Here is a 25,521-nt window from a genome sequence, read left to right on the forward strand (position 1 = left end):
AGGGCATCTCTGAGACAGCTTTGTTGGAGGAACTAGCCAAGGTTAGTTGACATCTCGTACAGTATATAAACATAAATCACAGAGTAGCTTTTATCTGCCTCAGATTCATAATAAAAAGCTTTAGAGTTTGACCTTCCAAAATCACATGTGCTCTGACCAAATTTTACAATGTAGAAGTCACCTTTAAAGAAAGAAAGCGGACAAATGGAGTAACAGGAATCTGTTTAATCATGTCTTGTACAGGGAGGTCACTCATAACATTCATTCTTATAAACACATTGCCTTGGCTATAAAAGTTTGTTCTCATATTATTACAAAAATGGAAAATGAACTTTGAAATAAATTGACTGTTTATTTATGTATTTTTCTGTTGTAGAACTAGCCTGCAGGCTAGCAAAATATTGGCTTGCCTAAAGGACGTTCATTTAAATTAGTAGAGAAAATTTTTCTGACATCTGGTAATTTGCTTATTTACAGCTTCCATATTAAATCTTCAAATATATTATATAGAAATTAATAACATTCAGCTGAAGGGCCCTTGTTCCCAGTTGCAGACAAATGAAACTTCCTTTTGCTTTTCATGTTTCTAATTACTATGGTGTGACAACATATCCTGTTTTCTCTCTTCCACATAAAGTTTAGATATGTTGCTATAAAGCGGAAATAATTAGTTATTAGGCAAATTGTGTAACTCTTAATTACTTAGTTTTGGCATCAAAACTATTATACACAGGATTCCCTCTTCACCACCACCACCACCACCCCCCCCACCCCCCCCAAGAGTGATTTCCCTATTGAACTTTCATACTACAGCTGTAGTAAAATAAGGTAACTGGGTTATTGCAGGCACTTAAAATTACATAAAGAGATTAAAAAAACAGTTAAGAAGTCCTGTTACTAAGAAATCCATTATTTTTGATATTATTTAGATTTTTCCCTTTTAATGTAATCTTTTTTCCGTTACCCATTTTCTAAATTAGATTACTGCATTCGTTGTACCTGGGGTATTTGTTCAAGAAACTGCCTGCCCCATACACTGGCCTTTCTCAGGGGAAACATGAAATCAGTGCTCTTGCAGTCTTCACTGACTCTTGGTTCATTCTGAAGTGCAACTGATCTGGTAAACCCCTACCCCTTAACATGCTAAGAGCTCCCAAAACTAGCAGAAATCATCTCATTGGCTACAAATGAAAGATAGTAAAGGTATACAGTTGCAGCATATGCACTTTTAGCTGAGTAACAGCTATAGCAGTAGTAACAGTGGCATAGTAACAAGATGCACCAGAAACCTGAGGATCCAAGAAAGGAATTGCTGCATTCAGTGACACTTCCTTTAAACAATTATTACTTCTACTGCTGAGATTAGACTTACACAAATACATTCATCTATGCAAATGTTGTGATGTTTTCCAAAATGCAGAGGTACTTTTCATGACTCTCTGGAATCCACCCACTGAGGAGGTCTTTGAATTTATTGACAATATCTGTGTATAAGACAGTTCATGTGTTTTTCTAGTAAGCTGAACCTTTTTTTTCAAGGGAAAAATGAGCACTTTAGTCCAAACCCATTAAAACTGATATGAGATGAAGTAATTAATTTTTATTTTTGTGCTGGTTATTAATGTGGTACATATTAATAGAGAAATTTGTTAGATCCTTTTAAAAACTAGTAAAATAAAAGGAATCTAAAAGACTCTAGTAACTGATGGATTAGTTGGTTTGGTGAAGGCAACGGAGTTAGTGAAGCTTACAACAGTGGTGAACACAACCAAACAGAAAAGGGCAGAATTCTTACAAAAAAGAAAAAGTGATGTTTGTATTTATTTTCCGACAAAATATGGAGAGGTTGGTTGGGTTTTGGTTTACTTTGCTTTTGTTTTTTTTGGTGTATGTAGGTTTGTTTTGGTTTGGTTTGCTTTGGTTTTCTTCTGAGATCATGCTGAGCTGAGAGTTTAGATATTGGGAAAGTTATCCCTTTAAGTACTGAAAAAAGGTGATCCGTTAAAAATTGTCAGTAGAAGCATTGAACCATTTGATAACACTTTTCGAGATTCCTTTACAGAGTAGATATATAAAAGTATATATTTATTAGGTTAAAATAAAAAATCTAAGTTACAGAACACTTTAATGGGAAGGAGACGTTTTCTGCCACATGTTCCTATGCACTGCAAGGAAACTAGACCAAAATTTTCCCAGGTTCTGTCCAGGTCAACTGCATGCACTTATTAGTCACGTCATTGTACATGCTCATTTGCTTTTGAGATCTATATTTGCAAGGGGAAAGATAACTACATTATTCATAAACTGTGTGTACAGTTTATACACTGTAATAGTGAAGTCATTCTCTGTTTTAACATGTTAGTGGGGATGTGTAGTACATTTCATTTGTTCTCTGGGTCCCTAGCCTGATACTTCCAGCATGTCATTTGAAAAATGACGTGAAAAACATGGAAAATAGAAAAGTCCTGTCCCATTTTGATTTTCTTGTGTCTTGATATCTGTATTGATACACTAAAGATTTAGAAGTGTTTTACTGCAAGGGAAATTATGTATGTATTTCTACATACACTTAAAGGATCACAGTGTCGATCTTTTATGTTGCATTTCTTAAAATAATAAATAATATTCTTGGACTGAAATCTCTGTGCATTTGTTCTCCATTTGCAAAGTGTGAAAGACAGTAGTAGTTAACCATACTGCAGTTTGAGAAACAATTTTTGGTGAGAAGCTAATATGATATGACATCATCAGAGTAAATTAATGAGATCATCAGGTAAATTAATAATTTTCACCTTCTTCCAAGAACTGAATGGAATACATAGGAGATGACAGATGCCTGCACACTGAACATTAAATCCAAAAAGAAACAGTTAATACATGCAAAGTACACAATAATTTGGGGTCTTGAAATAAACAGATTTTATACAAAACAACAAACTATGCTGTATAAATGCACACCAAGGTACATTTTGAGTCTTGGAGAACAATTGTAAATAGTAATTACAATATTTGGAGGTAAGTTTGCATAGCCCATCAAAAAGGAGCTGAGTTTGCTTTGAGAATTAATACAGCATATTCAGTTTTGTCATGGAACATTTTCCACCAATACTTCTTTAGAGGTTTAGTTCATTAATTGAGTTTTCTTCCAGTTACACAAATGTAATCTGGTGTCTCATAAATATGTGAAAATCAAAATAAAAACTCAAATTATCACTTCAGTGGAACTCAGCATAAAAAGAGACAGTTTGATTAATTTCATTGCATTTTCTTTAGAATTAAATAGTTGTGCTACATACTGTTTCTAATAGTATGCAAACAAATTAGTAATAGTCCTTATCATCAGAATATAAACACAACAGATTATTCTGTTCTACTAAAGGATTATGCTTTATGCACAGTTTAGACAATCCTATGTTAGGAAATATATTAATAATTTCCTTTTTGGGGAAAAAAACAGAACAACAACAACAACAAACCCCATCTGATTTAAGCATTCTAGACATAATTCATGTAAGTGAAATTTCTAGGTCTGTACAGTTTAAAGTAGGTCTTCTCAGCTAGGCTCCATTATTGTATCAATCAGATTGGGTCACAGGGGGTGGGGGTGGGGGGTGGGGGAGGCGCGGGGCACAGGAATCATCCTGTTTCCTGAAGGAAATTTTCTCTCATAGAGCTGTATTTATACTGTTTTGTCTAATACAGATTTGCTAGCACTATTTTTTCTCCTCCAGTAGGATTTTGAACTGACTTTCTTCATAAAGAATTATATCTTTTATTTTCATATTATACTCAGCAGCTGTTTTATCTTTTTATTTGTTTTGGGTTTTAATAACCATCAGGGAAAAGGACTGTTTTTGCTACTGGCATTTTTCTGCATGCTAATATGCTTTTGACTACATCTGGATCAATACTGAAGGAGAAAGAAAAACAAACAAAACCCAGCCGCGTTATCTCAAGTCCATTAAAAAATAATTTTGAATTTTCTTCCAACACTATTTCAACAAATACACTTGCTGGCATGGATCCTTCCAAAAGAATACAAGTTAAGCAAATGTTGGAGAATACTGACTGACCGTAAATTTCAGATAAGTAATTGTGAAAAATCACATGATACCTGATACAAAGATTTTCAGTCACATAAACAGTAGGATGAAATCATTCAGTTCAGTTACACTGATTTAGTGATCGAGCATGTTTTAATACTCTTTGAAAATAAAGATTATTTGGTTGGGGTTTTTTGTTTGTTTGTTTTGTTGTTTTTTATTTAATTAATTGTAATACTTCAGTGCATGAAAACCACTTATATGTTCTTGTATTCCACTTTCATAGGCTTTCATGAACAAAAGTTTTCCACATGGTAACACCATCTACAAAATAAGTGAAATAAATAGACAACACTTAGGTGTTTTTTTATCAACAATTTTATTTGATACAAAATATTTTGTGTTAATACTCACTTTATTCAGTGTCTGCTTCTGCCATTTCTCAGTTCTTACTCTTCCAGAAGCTACCTTTTTATTCCTTAGAACCTATTTGCAAGAACTCTGTTTGGAAGATTTAAAGAGCAAAAAAAATGGATAATTAAGGTGACTTTATTGTTATTTTACTTAGAGCTGTTCTGATATGATTCTTAGTACATTTGATAATGACAAGTTGTTTACTTCCAGTTTTCACTCTGGCAGACAGTGTGTCATTTTTGTTAAAAAGAGTAACACATAATTTTACCGTGAGACATTTTGCACACATTTGAGAAATTTTGAGAAATTTGAGAAAAATTTGAGAAATTCTGCTACAGAGTAGATTGGATCATCTTTATCTTTGCATTTAATTTAATCTAAAGAATTTTCTGTTTTGTACATGCAGTTGCTAAGCATGTGCATTGTTTAATTTCTCACTGCCACAAAGATGCATTGGGAAGAAAAAAAAAATAGCACATTCAATGGGTTTGGGTTCCTTTTAAGTTTTTTCATCATTCACATAATGTATAGTATATAGAATTGAACCACGTAAGGGAAGCAGATATTGATCAAAGAACTTGTACAGTTTCACATCATTGTGAAAATGCATTTAGAACTTGCCTCCCCAGTGATGAGCCTCTTACATACACCGCGTTGTACTGTGTTCTTACAATTTGACAGGCAAAGCCAGTCAGGTAATGGTGTTTCAGTTTAAACTGAAGGTTCAATTGCTTCTCAGAAGGGGTTAAAGTTTAATGTTTCATTTACACGGTGGAAACCACCAGAAATGCCGAAGTATCAAAACACAGGTTCGGTGGGAGACATCTATATTAGCCATAAGGTGGCAGTGTGGCAACTATTTTTAGCTGAAGTGGAAAAAAAGGGAACGGTATCTCCTAGGCTGAGTTCCAAGGTACAAGAGTAACACAGCATGAGTTTCGCTGTTTAGGGGATATATATATATATGTGTGTGTGTATATGTATGTATATATATATGTATATATAATATATATATATACCTAAAACAACGCAGGTTACTGGAAGATAAAATGTCCTGGGAGTTAAATCTACTTTTCCAATACCTGACTTCAAGCAAAGAAAGATTCTGGCAAGCTATAGAATAAATATGTAGAAATATGTTAAATATGCAGTCTACAAAATATTAATCAGAAGCAGGATGAGATGCTTAGCTATGAATGTGTTAAATGGTTTATACACATGACTTAAAAGAATTCATTATTTTCTTAGACAAATAACATTTCCTTAAAATATTAGGATAGCAATTGTATGCATGTGCATATACCCACATAGGTACACAAACACACATATGAAAAGAATTCCAAAAATAAAACACTTTCAATCATGCTGAAATTGTTAATTCACCAACAGCCTCCATCTGCTCCCCTTTTTCTATATCCTCTTAGCACCTTTCTTTGTTAAACACTAAAGGTTAGGCAAAAGAAATGTGGGAATGTTCAGTGCATTCTTCACTGGCTCCAAATGTCCATCATCCCAAAAGTGTCTCAAAATAAATCTTCAGAAGATGTGAAGTGTATCACCAAAATGCAAATCGAAGAGAGTTCAATGCCTGTTCTGTAACGTTTTCAATAGATTTGATCTCATTTCTGCAGTAAAACTACACTTGTAGAAAGCAGTTGAGCATTCCCAATCAATTCTGAATGTGCAGATGGATAATGAAAAATCTGGATCAGTACCAAATGTGCGATGCTGATAGAGACCACATATTTATATGAAATCTTTTCAAGCTAACATTACTTCAAAAAAAATATCTACTATAAAGGAACATCTTCCAGAGATTTTCAACACAAACAATTCTGTTGGTTTGGAGTTGGAACTAGAAGGCCTTTACATCCTCCTAGAGAATTAAAATAAGTGAAGACAAAAAAAAAAGAAAAAAAAATGAAAAGGATAAGTTAATGTTCAGAACTGAATGCATGAATACATTGTTTTCCCTTTTCTACAACACATTGCTGATAACCACTGGTGTTGCTATTTTAAGTCAAACCGTCATGCTCTAAAACCTAGTTCCAGCCCCAGATTTGCAGTGAATATTTTGCTTTTAATCCTGTGGATTAGCAGTTTTCTCACTCAACAGATTTATACAAATCACAAAGCTAGAAAAAGAAAATAAAAAATAAAAACAACCTACATTCATGAAGACATATTTCTGTATTTAAGCACTTTTATGTGTGTTTATAAAGGCTTGCTAAATAGCTTTTCTATTACACAGGAATGTGAAAAATATTATATCTTCTTTAGAATGTCTTTTCATTCATGTCTTTTTTTTTTTTTTTTTTTCTAATGGTAATAGAAAACATAGGTATTTGCAAATATAGTAACTTTTCAGTTTCCTTAAAAAAAACAAGCAAGCAAACAAAAATATGATGTACCCTAGCAGAGGAAAAATTGCAAGAGGTACATTTTCCCAGGGCTGAATAGATGTTGTCTTAAACTCCTAGAGGTTTCAGTAATAAATTTTCATCTCTCTGAGAAGCATTAGATGAAAAGAAAGTTAGAAATGGTTAATCATATGTTTCACCTATAGAATACTGGTGTTTCCTTATTAAATAATAATTCCTTGTTTCATCCGCTAAAGTAGTAAGCACAACATTTCAGGAAGTATTTTGAACATCCAGGAAAAAAGTAATGGCTAAAAAAAAATAAAAATAAAAGCTAAAATGAGATTGAAAGCCCCAACCAAATAAGCAAAACCCCAAAAGCCCACCCTTTTGGTCACTTAGGATTAGAACTGATGAGAAATAAATTCAGTGATAAAAGGAAGGGGGGTGTTATTCACCAGCAATGTAGTGGGACATAAGCAACTCAGTGCTTCAGGTGTCTGAATTACATGTTTAAAAGTAGACCATGTTGCTGTTATGTTTACACTGGGGTTTTGTCACTTCACAGGGGCAGTTTCTTCCCTCTTGAACTCTACAAATTACAAGTGAAAGCAGGTGGCAGACTGCTTGGCTAGTGTCCCTAAAGAATCAGGCCCTGGAGGTATGGGTCCTGTTGTGGTTTAACCCTGGCCGGCAACCCAGCACCACGCAGCCGCTTACTCAGTCCCCCTCACCCAGAGGGGTGGGGAGGAGAATCAGAAAGAAATGTAAAACTCAGGGGTTGAGATAAGAACAATTTAATAATATAAACAGAATTTTAAAAGGTAAAAACAACAATAACAATAATAATAATAACCATTATAATAGAAAGGTGGGGGAAAAGAATAAAATCCAAAGGGAAGGGAGAAGGGAAACCAAGTGATGCACAGTACAGCTGCTCACCACCCGCTGACCAATGCCCAGCCAGTCCCCCAGCAGCGATCCCCAGGCCCCAGCTAACATCCCAAGTTTTATATATTCAGCATGCCATCCCATGGTATGGAATACCTCTTTGGCTGGTTCAGATCAGCTGTCCTGGCTGTGTCCCCTCCCAGTCCCTTGTGCCCCTCCAGCCCTCTTGCTGGATATAAACATCATATATGTATATATAAACATATAAACATATAAACATCACCCAGCAACAACCAAAACCATCAGTGTGTTATCAACATTGTTCTCACATCAGAGCCAAACCCCAGCACTGTACTAGCTACTAAGAAGAAAGTTAACTCCATCCCAGCCCAAACCAGGACAGTCCCCAGACCATAAATAGCCTAAGGTTCTGAACTTTATCAGCCCACGGCTGGAGTGGATTGCTTCATGCAGCCCTTAAGCTGCTTCTTTTTGTGAAAGGTTGCTTGCAACCTTCACGTCGCTCAGTAGTGAACAGCTGTACACCCTGTGCGGGCGCCCAGGTGCTGGCAGTGGGTGCTGCAGGGTTGGCCTGTGTGAAAAGAGGTTGGCAGATGCACTGTGCTGGACACAGCTGGTTCCAGGCACTTCCAATGGGTCCACCAAAGGACACAGCTGAGCCCCTTCAAAAAGACAGTGGTCCCTGGGGGAAAACGTGTTTAAGAAAAGGAAAAAATGCTCAACAGTCAGAGGATAGAAAAATAGTGGGAAACATGGCAGTGAACACCAAGGGCAGAAAAAGGGAGGGAGGGGGTGGTCCAGGTGCCAAAGCAGAGATTGTCCATCCTGTGAAGATAAGCACACACTGGCGTGGGGGGAAAGAGTGAGAAGGAAGCTGCAGCAGAAAGAAACTGTTGTGTCCTGAATACTTACCCCCACCCCTGACACACTGCCTGGGGCAACCAGAGGGGTCAGTAAAGAAAACTGGGAGGAAGAAAGGCATTGGTTTAAAGTTTGTCTTTGTTTCTCACCACCTGGATCTATTTTAATGGGCAATAGATTATTTTTTGCAAGATAAGTCTGTTTTGTCCATAACAGTAACTGGTAAGTGATATCCCTGCCTTTAACCTCATGAGCTTTTTTCATCTTACTTTCTTCTCCTGTCCTGCAGAGAAGGGGGAGTAAGTGAGAAGCTCGGTGGACCTTTGGCTGTTTACCAAGGCTTAACACCACAACAGGCTCTCTTGTTTAAAGCCTAAGACTGTCAGTCTTACTGCTATAGGTTCCTTTGCTTTCACAGTTCTTCATCAGTTATACCCTCTCCTTTGCCCCTCTTTGTAAACTGTTAGGGTTAAAGGCATGTGTCCCAGCTCCTTGTGCAACTTGACCTACTTAAACAGCAATGTGTCACCTTCTAGATTTATATAGAAACGTAGATATGTCTCCATATTTTTTTGTTTCAAGTTCATTCAGATATTTCTTCTCATTTCACCCATATCTCTTGCTGCCTTCTCCTATAATCTTTATAACATGTGTCATGTCCTGCCAAGAAGGAAAGAGGAGTGACTCAGATTTGCTAATTCTCTTGGCTGGAAAAGGATATGCACCATACCTGAAGTCCATATATAAACAAAGACTTTTATTCCATAGTTAGGCTCATTAGTAAATAATTGGGCAGCAGAAAGGCTTATCACTTGCCATGCATATAAAAATTTATGCCTTGCATTACTTACTAGAAAAGGGTCAAAGAACAAGAGAAAAAGAGGAGGGGAAAGGGAAGAAGAGAGAAAGCTATCACCAGTTCTGGGTGCAGTGTCAGGCCTGCTTATGGGGGCTGTTTCTTGTAGGAATGCTTGTGCGTAAGTCCCTTCTTTTATTCTTATTCCCCCCAAAATGGAACTGCCTTCCTCTTTTCTTATCCTTCAGTGTGGACCACCTCTTATTTAAATCAGCCTTGCTTGCCATGTTATTTATCAAACATGCTTCTTATAGGCATGGGGGCAAGTCTTTTTGGTCTTGAATTGAGTCAGTAGTCATGACCTCCCCCTGCCACATCTACCTTTCCCCTAGTTACTGCAGAAATCTACTGACTGCTATTTCTTGGGACATTATTCACCTTTCAGCAAGCCATTCCTTCTTATCAGACTTTAGTTCCTCTTCAAGGTCATACAAAGTAAACTGTTGTTTGATCTTGCGAGTGTTTGAGACATTCCTTGAGTCTTTTAGACCTTCCCCAGGCAGGCTCAGGGGATCCCCCTATTCCCTTAATGAGTTTTGTCTCCTGCTGTTGTTCAAACCCTTCTGAGCTTTCCTTGGTGTTAGTTTGTTTTTCCAGTTAGTCTCCAACACCGCATTAGGTCTTTCTTCATTTCTCTACTCTGTTTCTTTTGTGACTTTATTTTCTGCCTGTGTTTTTATAACAGCTTATTTAGAAGCTCATTTTTCCCACTGATAAACTATATACCTCTATAAAAAAAAAAAAAAAAAGGAAGGATGAAACAAGTTTTATTTTGAAAAAAAAAAGTATGGGGAAAAAAGGAGAAAAAAGAAGACTCTTTTCTTGAGAGGGTTCACAAGAGAACTGAACTGTGGTCAACAGTGTTATATTCTTTTGCCTGGCTTTGGCAAACTTTGGGGTTTAGTCTTGGAAATTCAACTTTAAAGCTTGGTTCTCTTTTTGTGCACTCCTAGGCACCCTGTTGACATTCCTCTCTCCAAAGTCAGCAAAATCTGAAGGAAACCAGTGTTTGCAAGTGTATTCTCCCCTTCCCCATTGTTACACACAAGCATATAAGCAGACTGCAAAAGACTTTTTTGTACTATCATGTGTTTCGGGAACAGGTGTATCTGGGAAACCAGGGATGATAATAGGTGGCAGGAGTGCTATGACAAAAGAAGTAAAACAGAAGGGTTCCCAAGATGTGATCTTTCCTCTCTTTTGCCTACTCAGCACATTGGCAATTAAAGAAATTTCTTTTCTGAAGTCATGTCACTTGAACAAGTAGAATTCTGATGTGGGAAGCCTCCCCACCCTTTCCTGGTTGAATTTCATGCCATTGGTTGTTTTTAGACTGTACAAGAAATCAGTAAAGCATAGGGCCATGAACTGGACCACATCTCTTGCTGTTATCACACTCAAAGAGTCTTGTTCAAAACAAAAAAAAATAAAAAAACAAAACAAAGCAACCTCAGTATGGCAAAGAGAGGTATCGGGATAAGAAAAAGTGCAAGTTTGTTTGATTAATGATCTCAGACTATTTCTGTTCTTTTCAGAAAAGTGGTACTTACTTTCAGACTCTTTGCTGTCCTTTCTTCATGCCTCCACAATTAAGAAGAAAAAAACCCATACTGAATAATTTAGTAATCACTTAACAAAGGTAATCTGGGTTCAACAACCTAACTATTTCAACATGGAGAAAACTAGCCCTGTAGAAATCCAATAAGCTTCTTACTTCACACATGTTCTTCAGTCCTCACTACTTGCCAGCCACCTATAAGACTGTTTAAACTTTTGGGGTTTTACACTTATCTTTACAATATGGCAAAATTAAAACATTCACAGGCTAGTCAGTGATCAGTAGTTAATCTGCTCTGCATTCTTTGTCTCTTCCCTCTACTCTGAAGTCCTAGTTTCTGTAAAATACATTTTTTAAGAAGCCTCAGCAATCTTTTACTTTCAAATATATGTAAGGGAATTGAACAATCTATTACTTTGAAATATATGTGACGGAATTGAATACTACCAGTATTGACTCAGAGTCTTCATGACACCACCAGTCATAAAATAATTGTTTTAATGTCTGCAAGGGAGTCCTCCACACTCCCAAGAATTATTGTGCCATTTCCAGAACAGTAACAATGGTCTCTTACTGGGGTTTTTTTGCAGTGAAACTCTTCTACTCTACTTTCAGTCCCAGGATGGATTCAAGAAAACAGTCTAACAGCACGCACATACTTCTCTAAGTTAACCTTTAAGGAGCCTTCTGAGTTGCCAGTTAGTCATGGACATTTGCCGGGCCCTAGTTTCATTGCTGCAGGATGGGGTACACACATGTACCTCTCCCTGAGGGAGGATGTTAGTCAAGATGTCTGGTGGAGTAATGATGAGTTCCTTACTAATGTTCCAGAGAGTGAAATCCAAAGATTAAGACTGGCACAAGTTTCTCCCAGCAGCATCAATAGGGGAAAAAAACAAACAAACAAAACAACCAACATTACTTAGCTGCAAGGAAAAAGGAAAGAAAGACGCCTTAGAATAATTAATAGCAGGTGCAGAGGCTGTTGTGCAGGAAAAAGTGCTTGGTGAATCTGAATCATGTTATTCCAAAATATGTGAACCATCCCTCATGGTCCAAAATTTGAAGATCCTATGAATCTTAATAGCAAGGCATTCATCTAGGTCTGTAAACTAATAATGTGTCAGAGCAAGATCTCTCAGCCTCCATAAATGAATTGCAAGATGTGCTTCAAAAGTTTAGAATATTTCTATTATTTTGGTACTCTTACATTTTCTGTAATGTGTGTTGGAAGAGTGAAAAATGTGAAAAACAGTGAAAATCATCCTATCTTGAATTTAACACAAGTTTTGACAAGGGTTTTTTTTTCTATGATCTGGACACTATATTATGCTTGAGTGGACTAACTGCCATGAGCACGTTATCATCTTCTGAGGTAATCACACTACATTTTAATTTTGTTTGGGATGTTAATATGGAATGTTGTGGCCACCAAGCACATGCTTTGCCTGAGAAGACTTAGTCAGGTGATAGTATTATGTAGCATATTATTTTTCATGGGCAAATTAAGCTCAAGTGTTTATCTCTGGATCCTTGAGAATCTAATGAACTACCCTGGGATCACACACAAGGCAACAGTGTAACTACAGTGATATATACAAAATCACATTTTAATTTCTTCAAATAAACAAATAAATGCAAATATTTTAGGGGAAAATTATTAGATTGGCTTTCTATTATAAGATTAACACTGAACCAGTTATATGTTTATGCAACTAGACTTATACAGGGCTTAGCACTAGAGTAATTTAAACTACAAAGTAAATGGAATATATCACTATCTCCTTTTGAGGTAAATCAGTAGTATTTGTCCAGCCATTAGGTCTGTTCCTCTAACAATTCAGTGTAATTTGGGATATCAGCCGATACCATAATTAAAAAAATCAAAATGCTATCTTTATCTACTTCAGCAAAATTTATCTGCTTCAATCAAGTTTATAAAAGATACAGTTTTATGATTTTTTGGAAACTTCATTTGCCAAAGGAAGGGAATTACCTCCTGAAGCCATTAGCATGAGATGTGTATATGAAGATATGAAAATCTGAAAGATTTAAAAAAAACACCAGTAAAATAATTGACCTTGTATAATTTTTACCTGTTAGTGAGTAAGTGACTTTTGTATTTAAGTTCACTCACAAAACTAAGAAAGAAATTTTTCCAAGACTGATTCCTAATAGTATGAATTATCAAGACAGTCTCTCTTACTGGGATAAGCACAATAATCACCCACCATGTCTCATTAGTCTTTTGTTGTCAAGGACAAGGTAATTTTCTGTAACTTCTTTATTTTTCTTCCTGGGATATAGGAGAAAACAAAGATGTAGGAATCAAATCATATCTTACCAAACCACCAAAAATGTTCAATAGCATATAAAAGAAATTAATGGAATCAGAAAAAAATTAAGATTTGTCAATTAAGATTTATTATTTAGAATTACTCAATGCTCATTCCTATAAATGATTAGTTGTATTGTACTTTACAAAGAATTTCTCTTACAGTCTGCAATTAATTTGTAATAACATAGTCTAAGAACCACCACCTTATTTACTGTATTTTGAGAAGTTCCCTTTCCTACTTCCCAAATTTCAAAACATTTTTTTTTTTTTTAAGAAAAAGTGTTGTTCTCCAGTTCTGATTTGAAATACATTTTTTTTTGCTGATACTCTTCTAATTTGGCTGGATATCACTCAGTCAAGTCAATATATTTTCAGGTTCCAAACTGGGAAGGTTATTCTTTCCTGATCCTTTTTGTGTTTGATTCCACTCATTCACGGATAGAAAAAGTATTTTAAAACAACTGTTACCATGATATTTATTAAAAACAGATTTAGAAATACTAATAACATGAAAATTGTGTAGCAAAAATACTTAAAATAAATAAAGCTCAGACTAGTTTTGATAATTATATGGCAACTTTAAACTTTATAATTGATAATTTTTAGTACATTTTTAATACGTCACATAGCAAAGGGAAGATTACCAGCAATAAAAAATAATTTTAGGGACAAATCCTTTTTCCTTCTTAATTCAAAACTAATAAAGAAGTACCCAAATATAATCTTATGCCCATTTCCTTGAGAGACAACATTTTTGTGAGCAGCATTGTATCTTTACTTGTGTATCTGCAGTGAACATTGGCAGGAAAGAGAAAAGGAATCTATCCCCTAATGGTTAGGAATGCTTTATTATATTAGAAGCCCTACCTTGTATAATTTGCACTATAAGACAGCTCTAATGAAGAAAAAATGGACCACTAATAATCTGACAACCACATTTATCCATAAAGAGGTTTAGTTTCATATCAGATCCCACCTTCAGGTCTATGAGACTCTACTATGATGGAAAGAATTCAAACAGTGGGAGAGAAATCTCCAGAACTTTTTTAATTTTTTTTAATTTTTTTTTTTAGATATCCAGTTAACAAGCACAGTTCTGTATCAATTTCCAGTTGCATAGTCACAAGTCTAACAAAGCAGCAGGATCACTTAGGAACATTATATTTTCTTCATTTTTTTAAAACATGTAGGCAGGGCCAAGAACAGCGTCTCATTTTAATCACCAGTCCAAAATAATCTGTAAATTAATAAATATCTGAGTAAAGATAGGGGTTATAACAATGCCAAAAGCATGCTGACCATAATCAGGTCATCTGCCAGCTCATCCATCTTATGTATTGTCTTTGGCAAATGCTAAATGCAAGATACCGAGAAAAATACCAAAAAAATCACTGCCCAGACTTCAAACCTTCACACCAACAGTCTTTTAGTCTGCATACAGGATAGTTTCTTCTTAGCTGGATGTTGCTTCCACACATTGTTGAATGGGTTTGTATGCTTCTCAGGATTTTTTCAAAGTCTGCCATGGTCAGAGTAGCCTTGGTTTTGTCAGGAGCCAGTCACAGGAAGGACCACTCCAGGTGCTGCCCTTCACTGTCTCCCTGATGAAGGAGGTTTTATAGATCTCCCATTGACTTGTGAAGGTGTTATCATTGTTCTCTGTCAATAAAAGTTTGCCTACATGCAGCATCTAACCAACTTAATCTACCATGAGACCTCAGCCCTTGATCTATATGCCTAGGCTTTTGCTGGATTTTGATGATTGTACCTCATAACCAAGAAAAGAAGAAAGAACTAATAATTGGATAGAAGAGCTTTCTAAATATCATTATCATTATGTTTTTTTTTTATATTCCTGAAAATAATTGCTTTTTGAATAATTCTTTTTAATCTGAATAAGCAAGAGATAAAAAAATGGGGGGGAGGGGGCAGGAGGGGGAAGCACAACAACAAAAACGCAAGATAAAATAATCTGAAAAGGAACATTTCAGAGGCTTGCCTTGTCTTTTCCTGATTTCCAAAGGAACATTTTTGCTTTCCTTCTCACTGCATTTCCAAACTGTACAGCTATGTACTAGGAGACAATGGTGAGACTTTTCTCTTTCTGAGAGAAAAAATGAAAATATATATGTTAGAAAGAGATTATGAAAATGTTGGGTAATTAATCAAAAATAAGCAGAATTTGTAAATGTATTTTTATATCAGGGTATATCCACTCTCTATGTTTATTAGTCAAAGTACAACAGTTCTGGTTTTCCAGGAAAAGAGGTGAATGTCCAGATATGAATGAGTTAATTTTAAGTCATTCCTCAGTTATGTAAATGCATAAAATCTAGTGCTACTTTCTATTTTTATTACAATCGTGAGACTGTCACCATAATTGATTAATTTTGTGCCATTCTTTCCCACTGATCTCTTTGTCACAAGAATGAGCTATCACAGAATTTTAATGCTTAGTACATTTTAGTTTTCATAATGTGTTCTGATTCACATTATAGTGACAAAGGTTGGCACAAAATCAGACCATATTCATAACAAAGGCTGTAAAAAAAAAATGCAGGAAACTGTATAGAATCCATCTTCATGACAATCTCAGAACAATGATAACAGAAAAATCACAAAACAAAACTCTTTATTCTTATGACAGTGTCGTATTATAATATCACAATAATTCAAAATGCATTTCTTAACCTTTTTGATTGGATATATTAAATTCATTTTGCAGTATGGCTATCTTTCACAATATTTTAAACAGGACAGTAGGAGAAAAATTAGCGTCAAAATGTGCCTTGTTAGAAATAGTTGTTGTTTAATGGAAAATGCCATTTGGCTGCTCGATAATTCCTAAATCTACCACTGAGTTACTGGGGAGAGGAAGTGGGGACAGGCAGGGAAGAAGGAAAAATCAATAGTTCTTTTCCATAGAATCTTTACACCACAAACTAGTTGTTTATTTCTGGGTCTAATGTTAGTACAATTATTTGATAAACTGCTAATATGGTGAAACTGTGAGTATCAAATACAAGAAACCTTCCTTAAGTCAGAAATAATTGCCATTTATTAACGTTGTGGGTTGTGATGCTATGAATTATGCATTGTCCATGTTCCTAGGATTGTGAGCCAAGAACCAGTGGTGAATTTATTTGCAGTTCTCAAGGGTAAACTAAGTTATGTTCTTTAACACCAAACTCATTGGCTGCATACGATTCCTACACAGGTCTATCCTTCTGTCTAATGTTAGGTTTTCACTTAGCATCACATTTTTTCAGTCTCTGTAGGAATGAATACTATTATTAATATGCAAACAGACAGGAAAACAAACCTGGCTATGTTGTACTTTATTGTGAACAGGAAAAAAACAACCTGTTCAACAGCTTGATGGACAGATTATTGGATGATGAAAATATTTTCTAGTTCAACAATGAAAGAATAATCATAGATGCTTTAATTCAAAGGTCAGATCATATTTCTATTTTGAACAGTTTATATATTTGGCTGTGAACTCACATTTGACATACAACTCAAAGTTTTATTTTATCTTATTTTTCATATCTATTTCTGCAATTTAAGAGGAATAGGAGGGAATATAATTATAGTAATGTTTATTAATGTTTAGTATACTACAGTGTGATTTCAGAAAAAACACTAAAATATTTATGCATGTATGGGATGTGTCTTGTCACCTGTGCTGCAATACTGCCCATAGAAGCTTGACATGTATTTAAATATTGCAGATTAGAAGCTAAGAAAGTATACTAGGGAATATACTAGGGAATACTCCATGCTTGCTTTTATATTCTAACCTTTGTCTCTGCTGTTACCCACTGTTGAAATCAGAGTATTTCAATATATGTGCTTTTGGTTTGACATGATACAGCTTCTCTAACAGCATCTAGGTACCAAGAAGAACACAGATTTTTGGAAGAGTGGTATAAAGAAAAAAGAAAAAAATACCAAACACACACACAAGCATTTCTTGTGATTTCCTGTTTCTATTGCAGTACATTTCCAGTAAGCAGTATAGTAAGAAACACTTTCCTGGCTCTGTCTAGGTTTGTACATTTGTAATACCATTGTTTTTCAACACTGAAAGGTTAGTGAAAAAAAAAAAAAATCCTGTTCTTATAATCTGGAGAAAGGACTCTTCTTCATGGGATTAAGATTGAATGAAATGCCTTATTTAGTTCTCTGAACTCATAAATGTATGAGCATCTACTGCCTTGGGAGTCCGTGACCACTCCAGGAGAGGATTAAAGAGGTCTTGTTTACTGGAAAAATTTTTTAGACCACAATTTCACTATTCAAAAAGAGAAATCAACATCCATTACTGAAGTCAGTGAATTTTAAAGCTCAGTTCCCAAACATTGAGGACCAAGAGCTATGCTCACGCATGGAGATGTTCACATGCTATTTAGGCAATTTCATTGTTCATCATCCATCTGGATTAAAGCTGAACACATCCTCCAAACAAAAACATCACAATCTTATCTGAAAACACACAAATATGCAATTGTTTTGGACTCAAATTAGTGGATATTAAGTTTATTACTATCCCAGTTGAATTGATCTCAGAAACAAAACCCAAACATCATAATCTTTAAACTCTATGTGTATTTCCTGGAATTAACTCTTTACATTTGTCCACAAATTTTTATCTCTTAGGGACATTGCTTTAAATGTTCAGAGAAAGCTGTGCAATTGTTGATGAAACTGTTAAGTCCACATACTAGATTTTCCAAAATATGCAGTCATTTATTAATATTTGACAACCTCATCCCCATTACGTTAAGACAAAATCAGTGTATCTGGAGGAGGAGTGCCTATGCAGTTGTTAACCCAGCAGAACCTGTTGGTATATATTGCATGCTCCTTTTTTGCATGTCTGGGTCTCTCTAATCAGGAGAAACATGGCTATGGGAGAAGAGAGGAAACAAGTATTTGTGGTTCTTCACAGTATTCCGTAAGCGAGATGTGTCCCTAGATTAAGGAGCCAGGAAGTGCCTGGTCCTACAGATTAGATTTGTACACTGGGTGTGCCTTAGTACTGCTAATGGAATGAAATGCTTCCATTGAAATAATTTGCCCTGGGACATGCTCTCATAATCTTCTTTTCATGATACTGTAATCCAGGAGTCCATTTTGTGAGGTTTGAACTATCCCTGCTAAGTGTTATTTTTCATTGATAAGGAGAGCATCAGAGTTTCTCCTACAGCATTAGGCATTTGCCTTCCATGACCACGACTGATTTGAGTGTCCACAAAAGGATTCCTGAACTTGGCCACTATCCAGGAATCTCAGCAGTGGCCACTTTCTTTCATCCTTCAGCAGCTGAATATCCAGGATTACCACAACTGTTCAGAAACTTGAAAGCACCAGAGGGGAGTAAACCCATTCTGGTGCCAAGGTTCAAACTTCCACCACTGGATACCTGGCCAGTGTCATCAAACAGGTGCTGTCCTCCTAGACCACTGCAGTATGAGCTGCCACATGGACTGAGGTGGTCTTTGTAGATTCACAGAGTGATGGAGGAGGGATGAGTGAGACCTGGTCAAAGGCCTGCCACCACTCCACCTTCTCCAGCCCCAAAAGAGGGATTTGCACATCCCAGGCAAGAAGCATAGCCCCAGTCTGAGAGAGGTGGGCCATACAACTACAGCCTTTCTGCAGCAGAAGGGAAAGCCGGCCAGGTGGCCAAGGAACTTCCAGCAGCAACTCTGTTTGGTGGCCCAAGAGCTCTTCAAGGGCAGAAGCCTGGCACTGCCAGCAGCAGCCCTTTTGCTGACACTGCCTGCTTCAACAACTATAAGGGTGTCTGTCCTGGTCGTGTGGGGACTGACACACCAGGCTGGTTGTAGGTGTGATGGACTGTATCCAAGTGTGCGTGAGTGTGGATGCCTTGAGCATTTTACCTTGCATCTAGCAAATTTTGCCTTGCTTCCATCAGAAGTAAAAGTCTTAGACGAATGAAAGTGAAAATGGTTTGTATCAGACTAGTTATCCCACTAGGTGACAACTGCAGGGAGATGGTCAGTTTGCTGTTCCCTGTCTGTGCTCCCTTCCTTGTGGAACTTGAACGTGTGTGATCCTTCCTCCTTGTACTGAAGAGTTTGTATTCTCAGCCTGAATAGTAATGGAGTGCAAAATGTGCTAATGGCATGAGAGCTCCAAATCCTTGCCATAGTGAGTGCCCTATTAAAACCAAAACCAAATTAACATTAAAATCTGTCTCCAGGTAAACCAAAGGGACGTGCTGGCAGGGATCACACTCGTGAAGGTGCAAATGGGCTCAAAAACAAGGGTCAGTTCTACAGCCCACCCTCTTCCCTACATTCAGGGAGGATGAGTCAGTTTGAGCTATCTCAGTGAGGTTGTCTGAAGTACAAGTGAAGGGAGAAGAAAACCATGTCTCAAAGAAAGCAAACGACGCATTTCTGTGGGTTTGCTTGTTATTTTTAGAAAGGCAGCTTTGAAATATTCTGTGGAGATATTTTACAAGCTGTGAGAACATAGGATTGCTTTATGAAATTACAACTTTCAAACCCTCTTGTGAGAAACTTTAGAAGTGCTACATGCTGTTATGTGTTATGTGCTAGCAATACTCTATCTTCTTCACTTTTAAGAATTGTTCAGTCTAAAACACGCTAGATTCCTTTTTCTTTTCTTTTCTTTTCTTTTCTTTTCTTTTGTTTTCTTTTCTTTTGTTTTCTTTTCTTTTGTTTTCTTTTCTTTTGTTTTCTTTTGTTTTCTTTTGTTTTCTTTTCTTTTCTTTTCTTTTCTTTTCTTTTCTTTTCTTTTCTTTTCTTTTCTTTTCTTTTCTTTTCTTTTCTTTTGTTTTCTTTTCTTTTGTTTTCTTTTCTTTTGTTTTCTTTTCTTTTCTTTTCTTTTCTTTTCTTTTCTTTTCTTTTCTTTTCTTTTCTTTTCTTTTCTTTTCTTTTCTTTTCTTTTCTTTTCTTTTCTTTTCTTTTCTTTTCTTTTCTTTTCTTTTCTTTTCTTTTCTTTTCTTTTCTTTTCTTTTCTTTTCTTTTCTTTTCCTTTTCTTTTCTTTTCTTTTTTCTTTTTCTTTTTCTTTTTCTTTTTCTTTTTCTTTTTCTTTTTCTTTTTCTTTTTCTTTTTCTTTTTCTTTTTCTTTTTCTTTTTCTTTTTCTTTTTCTTTTTCTTTTTCTTTTTCTTTTTCTTTTTCTTTTTTTCTTTTTTTTTTTCCTCCCTGGGTAATCCAACCTAGAGAATCTGTTAACAAATCTCTTTGGAGCTTTTAGTATCAATGCTGATTTCCCTGTGTGCTCTAGAAAGGAAGTCCTGGGAGAGGACAATTGACTGGAGGATGCTGCTTGTGGGCCTTGAAAATGGCTAGTTACAGATTCTATGTGTGATGTGTCAGTACTGGTACCCATTACAGGAAGACTGATCAGTTGCTGTTTCTCAAAGCTCAACTTCAGCATTTCTAATGCCACCATCTAAGACCCTTCTTGAGGTAACAAAACTATACATTTTGCCAGTTAATCCACCTACCTTGCTAACTGTCTAAATATCTTCATATTCTATCATTTGCAGAAAAGAAGATGGAGACTCATTTTTCTTCTCATTTACCTGAGTTGTGCCTGTCCAAGTTATGTAGCTGTCAAATTCAATACTTTCTAGCTCCTTGTCACTATCACTATCAATTTTATTCACAACTGCAAAAGAATGTGCTAGGTTACTTGTGTGATCTTTCTTTTATTTATTCTTATGCTTTTCCTTTTTCCTTCTACAAAGCTTGATTCTATAATTTTTCTTTCAAAGACAGTCTCCACACTTGGACTCTTAATCTCTCTTCCCCTCCCTGCCTCCCCCCCCCACCCCACCCCCCCACCCCCCCACACTTCTTACTCTGTCTCATTACTTGCTTGATTTTGGGGAAGACTATCTTCATTTTTGTAGCAGTCACTGAATTTTGATAAACTTTTCTTGTGGTCATTTCCTTTCTCTAGAATTGTGCTGTTCTTGACCACCGTCGTCCAAGTTGGGAGTTCTATATTTGCTTTTTCCAACAGGCTTTTCACTTTTAATTCCATCCATACTTCCAGAGGGTGTCCTTGATCTATTGCTTGACTGACTCCTTGACCTGCAGCATTCATAATAGCAGTAGTGTATCTCACAGAGTTCCCCTCCAGCTATGCAGACCTATCATTTCAGTATAAGACTCTGCACTGTCTTCTGGATTAGTAGCTTGTCTTGAATACTGGGTGTTAGACACAGTCCTCCTCCTGAATGAGGATTCATAGACATCTCCACACATGTTTTGACTATAAAAAGCATAACCCTCCTGGTATCTACCTTGGCAATTTTCTCTCATATAATAATGATGACTGTCTATGCTTCTTGACCTTCTTTTGCCAAGGCCTTCGCTACATGCTCATGGTTTACTTACTTTAGTGGATGCAGTGCTTTCATGACTTAAGGAATCCTCTCTGGTTTTCTTGAGAGGTGCTGGTGTAATGAGTGATCAGCATCCTCTTCTTTCTTTACTCCTGTGTGTGCTACTATTTCTGTTTCTTAATCACCTCCTTTTAAGTTGACCCTTGCCACAATGCTCCTTTCTAGTCCATCGGCATGTCTGCCTTGACTGTGCTGTGAGGAGGATTGTGGACTCATGGACTTGCCTTTTCTGTACGGTCTGTGATTACAAGGAGAGCACACTGTCCCTTCTTGAAGAGAGGCTCCAGATCAAGTCCTGTGGAGACAGATCTTTCACTTTACATTTGTTCTTATCATGTTTCTTCTTGATTGCAGAAGATGAGCAGCTTTTACACCTACCTACATTCTCTGAATATGTAGAGGAATATAGCAAAAAACTTCTGCTTGATTCACTGTCACTACAACTGTGAAACTGAGTTGGCTGCTGTTTCTTCATGTGTTCCCTTTCCTCTTCCCTGACTGACACTTCAGTGTCCAAAGACAGCTCAGCTTCTTCTGGTGTCTTCTCAGCTAATGGCTTAACAAATCCAACAACACCACAATTGTCCAAAGAACAGTCACTGCTATTTAAGTCAGCATTATCCTGTAACTGACTTTACTGTTCAGTTCTCTTCACAGCAAAGTCCTAAGCAAAAATTCCTGAAACCTCTAAAGAACTGACTGTTGCATGAACCTCTCCGTCCTGAAACGGAACGTGATAGCCCTGGAGTTTCATCACCCAAGGGGGACTGATCAGTATCAGTCACAGATGAACTATGTTCATGAGGATGTAGTTCTTGAGAATCTGACTTATACAGAGATTTTAATAATTGATGAATCTGAACCACTTTCTTCATCATACAATGGAGCGTAAGAGTCATATTTGGCATGCTGATCATACGCTTCTAATTTAAAAAGGCAGACAGCAAGACTGACACATTCAGCTGAGGTATAGTGTTCCCATATTATGGGGTTATGGTAGGGAAATCTCCAAGCATCAGGGCTGGCAAAACAGCCATTTTGTGAAGGCCTGAGTATGTACTCCTTGAAGTAATCTTCATTATGAATTCTGTGGAAAATAGAACAGGAAAACTGCTTGCAGAGCAAGCAGTTTGCTTTTATTTTTGACCACTCCTGGAAGAAACAGAAACAGAATCCATGCAAGCAGTGATCCAGATAGCCAACACTGTCAAATCTGTCCAAGTGTATGGGGCTTTAGAATCAGGAGATATTCATTTAAAGTCACCAGATATACTGGTTTTGGCTGGGATAGAGTTGCATTTCTTCATAGTATCTCCTGTGATGCTGTTTTGGTTTTGTGGTGAAAACTGTGATTAACACCAGCATGGTTTAGTTACTGCTGAACAGTGCTTACACACCCCAAGGCTTTTCCTGCATCTTAGACTGCCCTGCCAGCAAGTAGGCTGGGAGTGCACAAGAAGCTGGGAGAGAGCACAGCTGGTACAGCTGACCTCAAAAAATCAAGCCATATCCCATACCATATGATTTCATGCTCAGTAGTAAAAGCTGTGAGAAGAATGAAGTAAGGGATGTTTCAAGTTACAGCATTTGTATTCCCAAGTAACTGTTGCACTTGATGGACCTCTGCTTTCCTGGAGACATCTGAACACATGCCTGCTGATGGGAAGTAGTGAATTAATTCCTTATTTTACTGCTTTCACATGGAGCTCTTGCTTTATTTATTAAACTGTCTTTATCACAACCCACAAATCTTCTCACTTTTACCTTTATAGTTCTCTCCCCCATCCTGCTGGGGGTGTGTGGGAGGGTGGGATGTAAGTAAGGAGTTGTGTGGTACTTAGTTGCCAGCCAGACTTAACCCACAGCAGTCATAGAATGGTTTTGGTTGGAAGGAACCTTAAAGATCATCTAGTTCTAAACCCTCTGCCGTGTTTAATGATACCTTCCACTAGATCAGGTCACTCAAAACTTCATCCAACCTGGCCTTGAACACTCCCAGGGATGGGGCATGCACAGCTTCTCCAGGCAACCTGTTCCAGTGTCTCACCACTCTCACAGTAAAGAATTTCTTCATAATATCCAATCTAAGTCTACCTTTTTATGTTTAAAACTGTTGGCCCTCATCCTATCACTACACTCCCTGATAAAGAGTTCCTCCCCATCTTTCCTTTAGACCCCTTTAAAGTTCTCGAAGGCTACTATAAGGTCCTCTCAAAGTCTTCTCTAGGCTAAAATGCCTCAACTCTTCCAGTCTCTCATGATAAGGGAGGTGCTTCAGCCCCCTGATCATCTGCAGGCCCTCTTCTGCCTCCTCCAGTCTCTTGACATCCTTTTCAACTTACTTGTGTTAGCTTAGGGTAAAATGTTGCTATCCACTGCAAGCTCCTTAGCTGCTGAAGTCATGTTCTTCAAAAGAAAGATACAGAAAGATCATTACTCTTCCACAGAGAAAAGGAAATATTAAACTCTAGACAAATAAATCCATGACCATTTTCTTTAAGGTCAAAAAAGCCAGCATTAACCAGTGCTGAAAGAATATATATAAAAAAAAAGACACAACACAATACTGAGTACTTTGTGTGGTTTCTCTGCAGACCACTTGAGAAGTGTAGGTGTCATGGGTAAAATTTATCCCAGCACAGAAAGGAATCTCATTAGCCTTCACTAAGGGCAGAACTGTCTTTTCTCCTCCATTTGTAAGTGAGGGGCCTCACATACAGCACCACTTACACCAGTGGAACATAGGAGTCTGTAGGATCATGTATTCACTAGTGTACTGTTCCCTTACAACACAAACATGATAGAAACACAGCAACTGATACTTCTTCCCCCTCAAAATACTGACATTCTTTCCATCCTTAGAAGCCCAGTTTGAGAGTTGTGATTTTTCTTTCTGACTACTGAAGAACCTCTTTTTTAGTTTTCTTTTCTATGTTTCTTTTCTTACTGATGCTGTTTCCTCCACTGTGCGTTTTTCCTCTCTCAAGGTTCAGCAGCTGTTCCCTTGCTGCAGACTCTCTGCACAGCTCTCTGCAAAAGGATAAGGCACATGAAAAACTAACTGAAAGTGGTTCTTCTGGGTAGTTCTGCTGGCAGTCAGCATGCTGTAGCTTCTACTCAGTGGTGTTTCTACACCGCTCAAACAGTATCACGGAAGAAGAATGTATCTTCACAGAATAAAATGTGTTGAACATGAACAAGAAAAGCAACAGAAGGACATAGTAAAGCTTAAGGTTCAGAGGTCAGACAACAGTCTGATCTAGGAACTTTGGAAGTACTGGCAGAACCAGATAGATGAGGTGATAGGGGGTGCTCCTGCATCAAGCTCCTTACCCTGTGACCCCACGACAAACCAAGTTCTGCTGACTCCAAGGTAAATTGCTACTAGTACATAACATGCTGTGATTTACCTGATTTGTACATGCAAAGAGTATTTTTTGAACTGTTCAAGCAATTCCAGGTCTTTGTTTCGCATTGAAATCAGGCTCTTAAATATTGCAAGTTTTAAGTGGAACTTGAATCATGCGGGTATATGTGAAAACTACAGGCAGGGCTTGTTCTTTCTTCCCCATTCTTAAATGGCTATTTTGAAGTGGTTCAGTAAGATTCTGATTAACATCCCCTGAGGCACATTTCCAAAAGAGACCAACCTTTACATATTAAAAATATAAGAACAGTTAGTTCCATCCTTCAAGAAAAAAACCCAAGTATTTGGACTAAAGTACCAGTCTCAAAGTTCTGCTGGGCCTGTACTGTTCATATAC

At 36.9% G+C, this 25,521-nt stretch overlaps 1 pseudogene; it reads right to left on the reverse strand.

Annotated features, from left to right (window-relative positions):
* Positions 1 to 8,185: 8,185 nt before the first annotated feature.
* LOC101922442 (E3 ubiquitin-protein ligase Topors-like) lies at positions 8,186 to 25,232 on the reverse strand (annotated as a pseudogene).
* Between the last annotated feature and the right edge of the window lie 289 nt (positions 25,233 to 25,521).

The sequence above is a fragment of the Falco peregrinus genome, chromosome Z (genome assembly GCF_023634155.1).
Source record: "Falco peregrinus isolate bFalPer1 chromosome Z, bFalPer1.pri, whole genome shotgun sequence".
Lineage (NCBI taxonomy): Eukaryota > Metazoa > Chordata > Aves > Falconiformes > Falconidae > Falco > Falco peregrinus.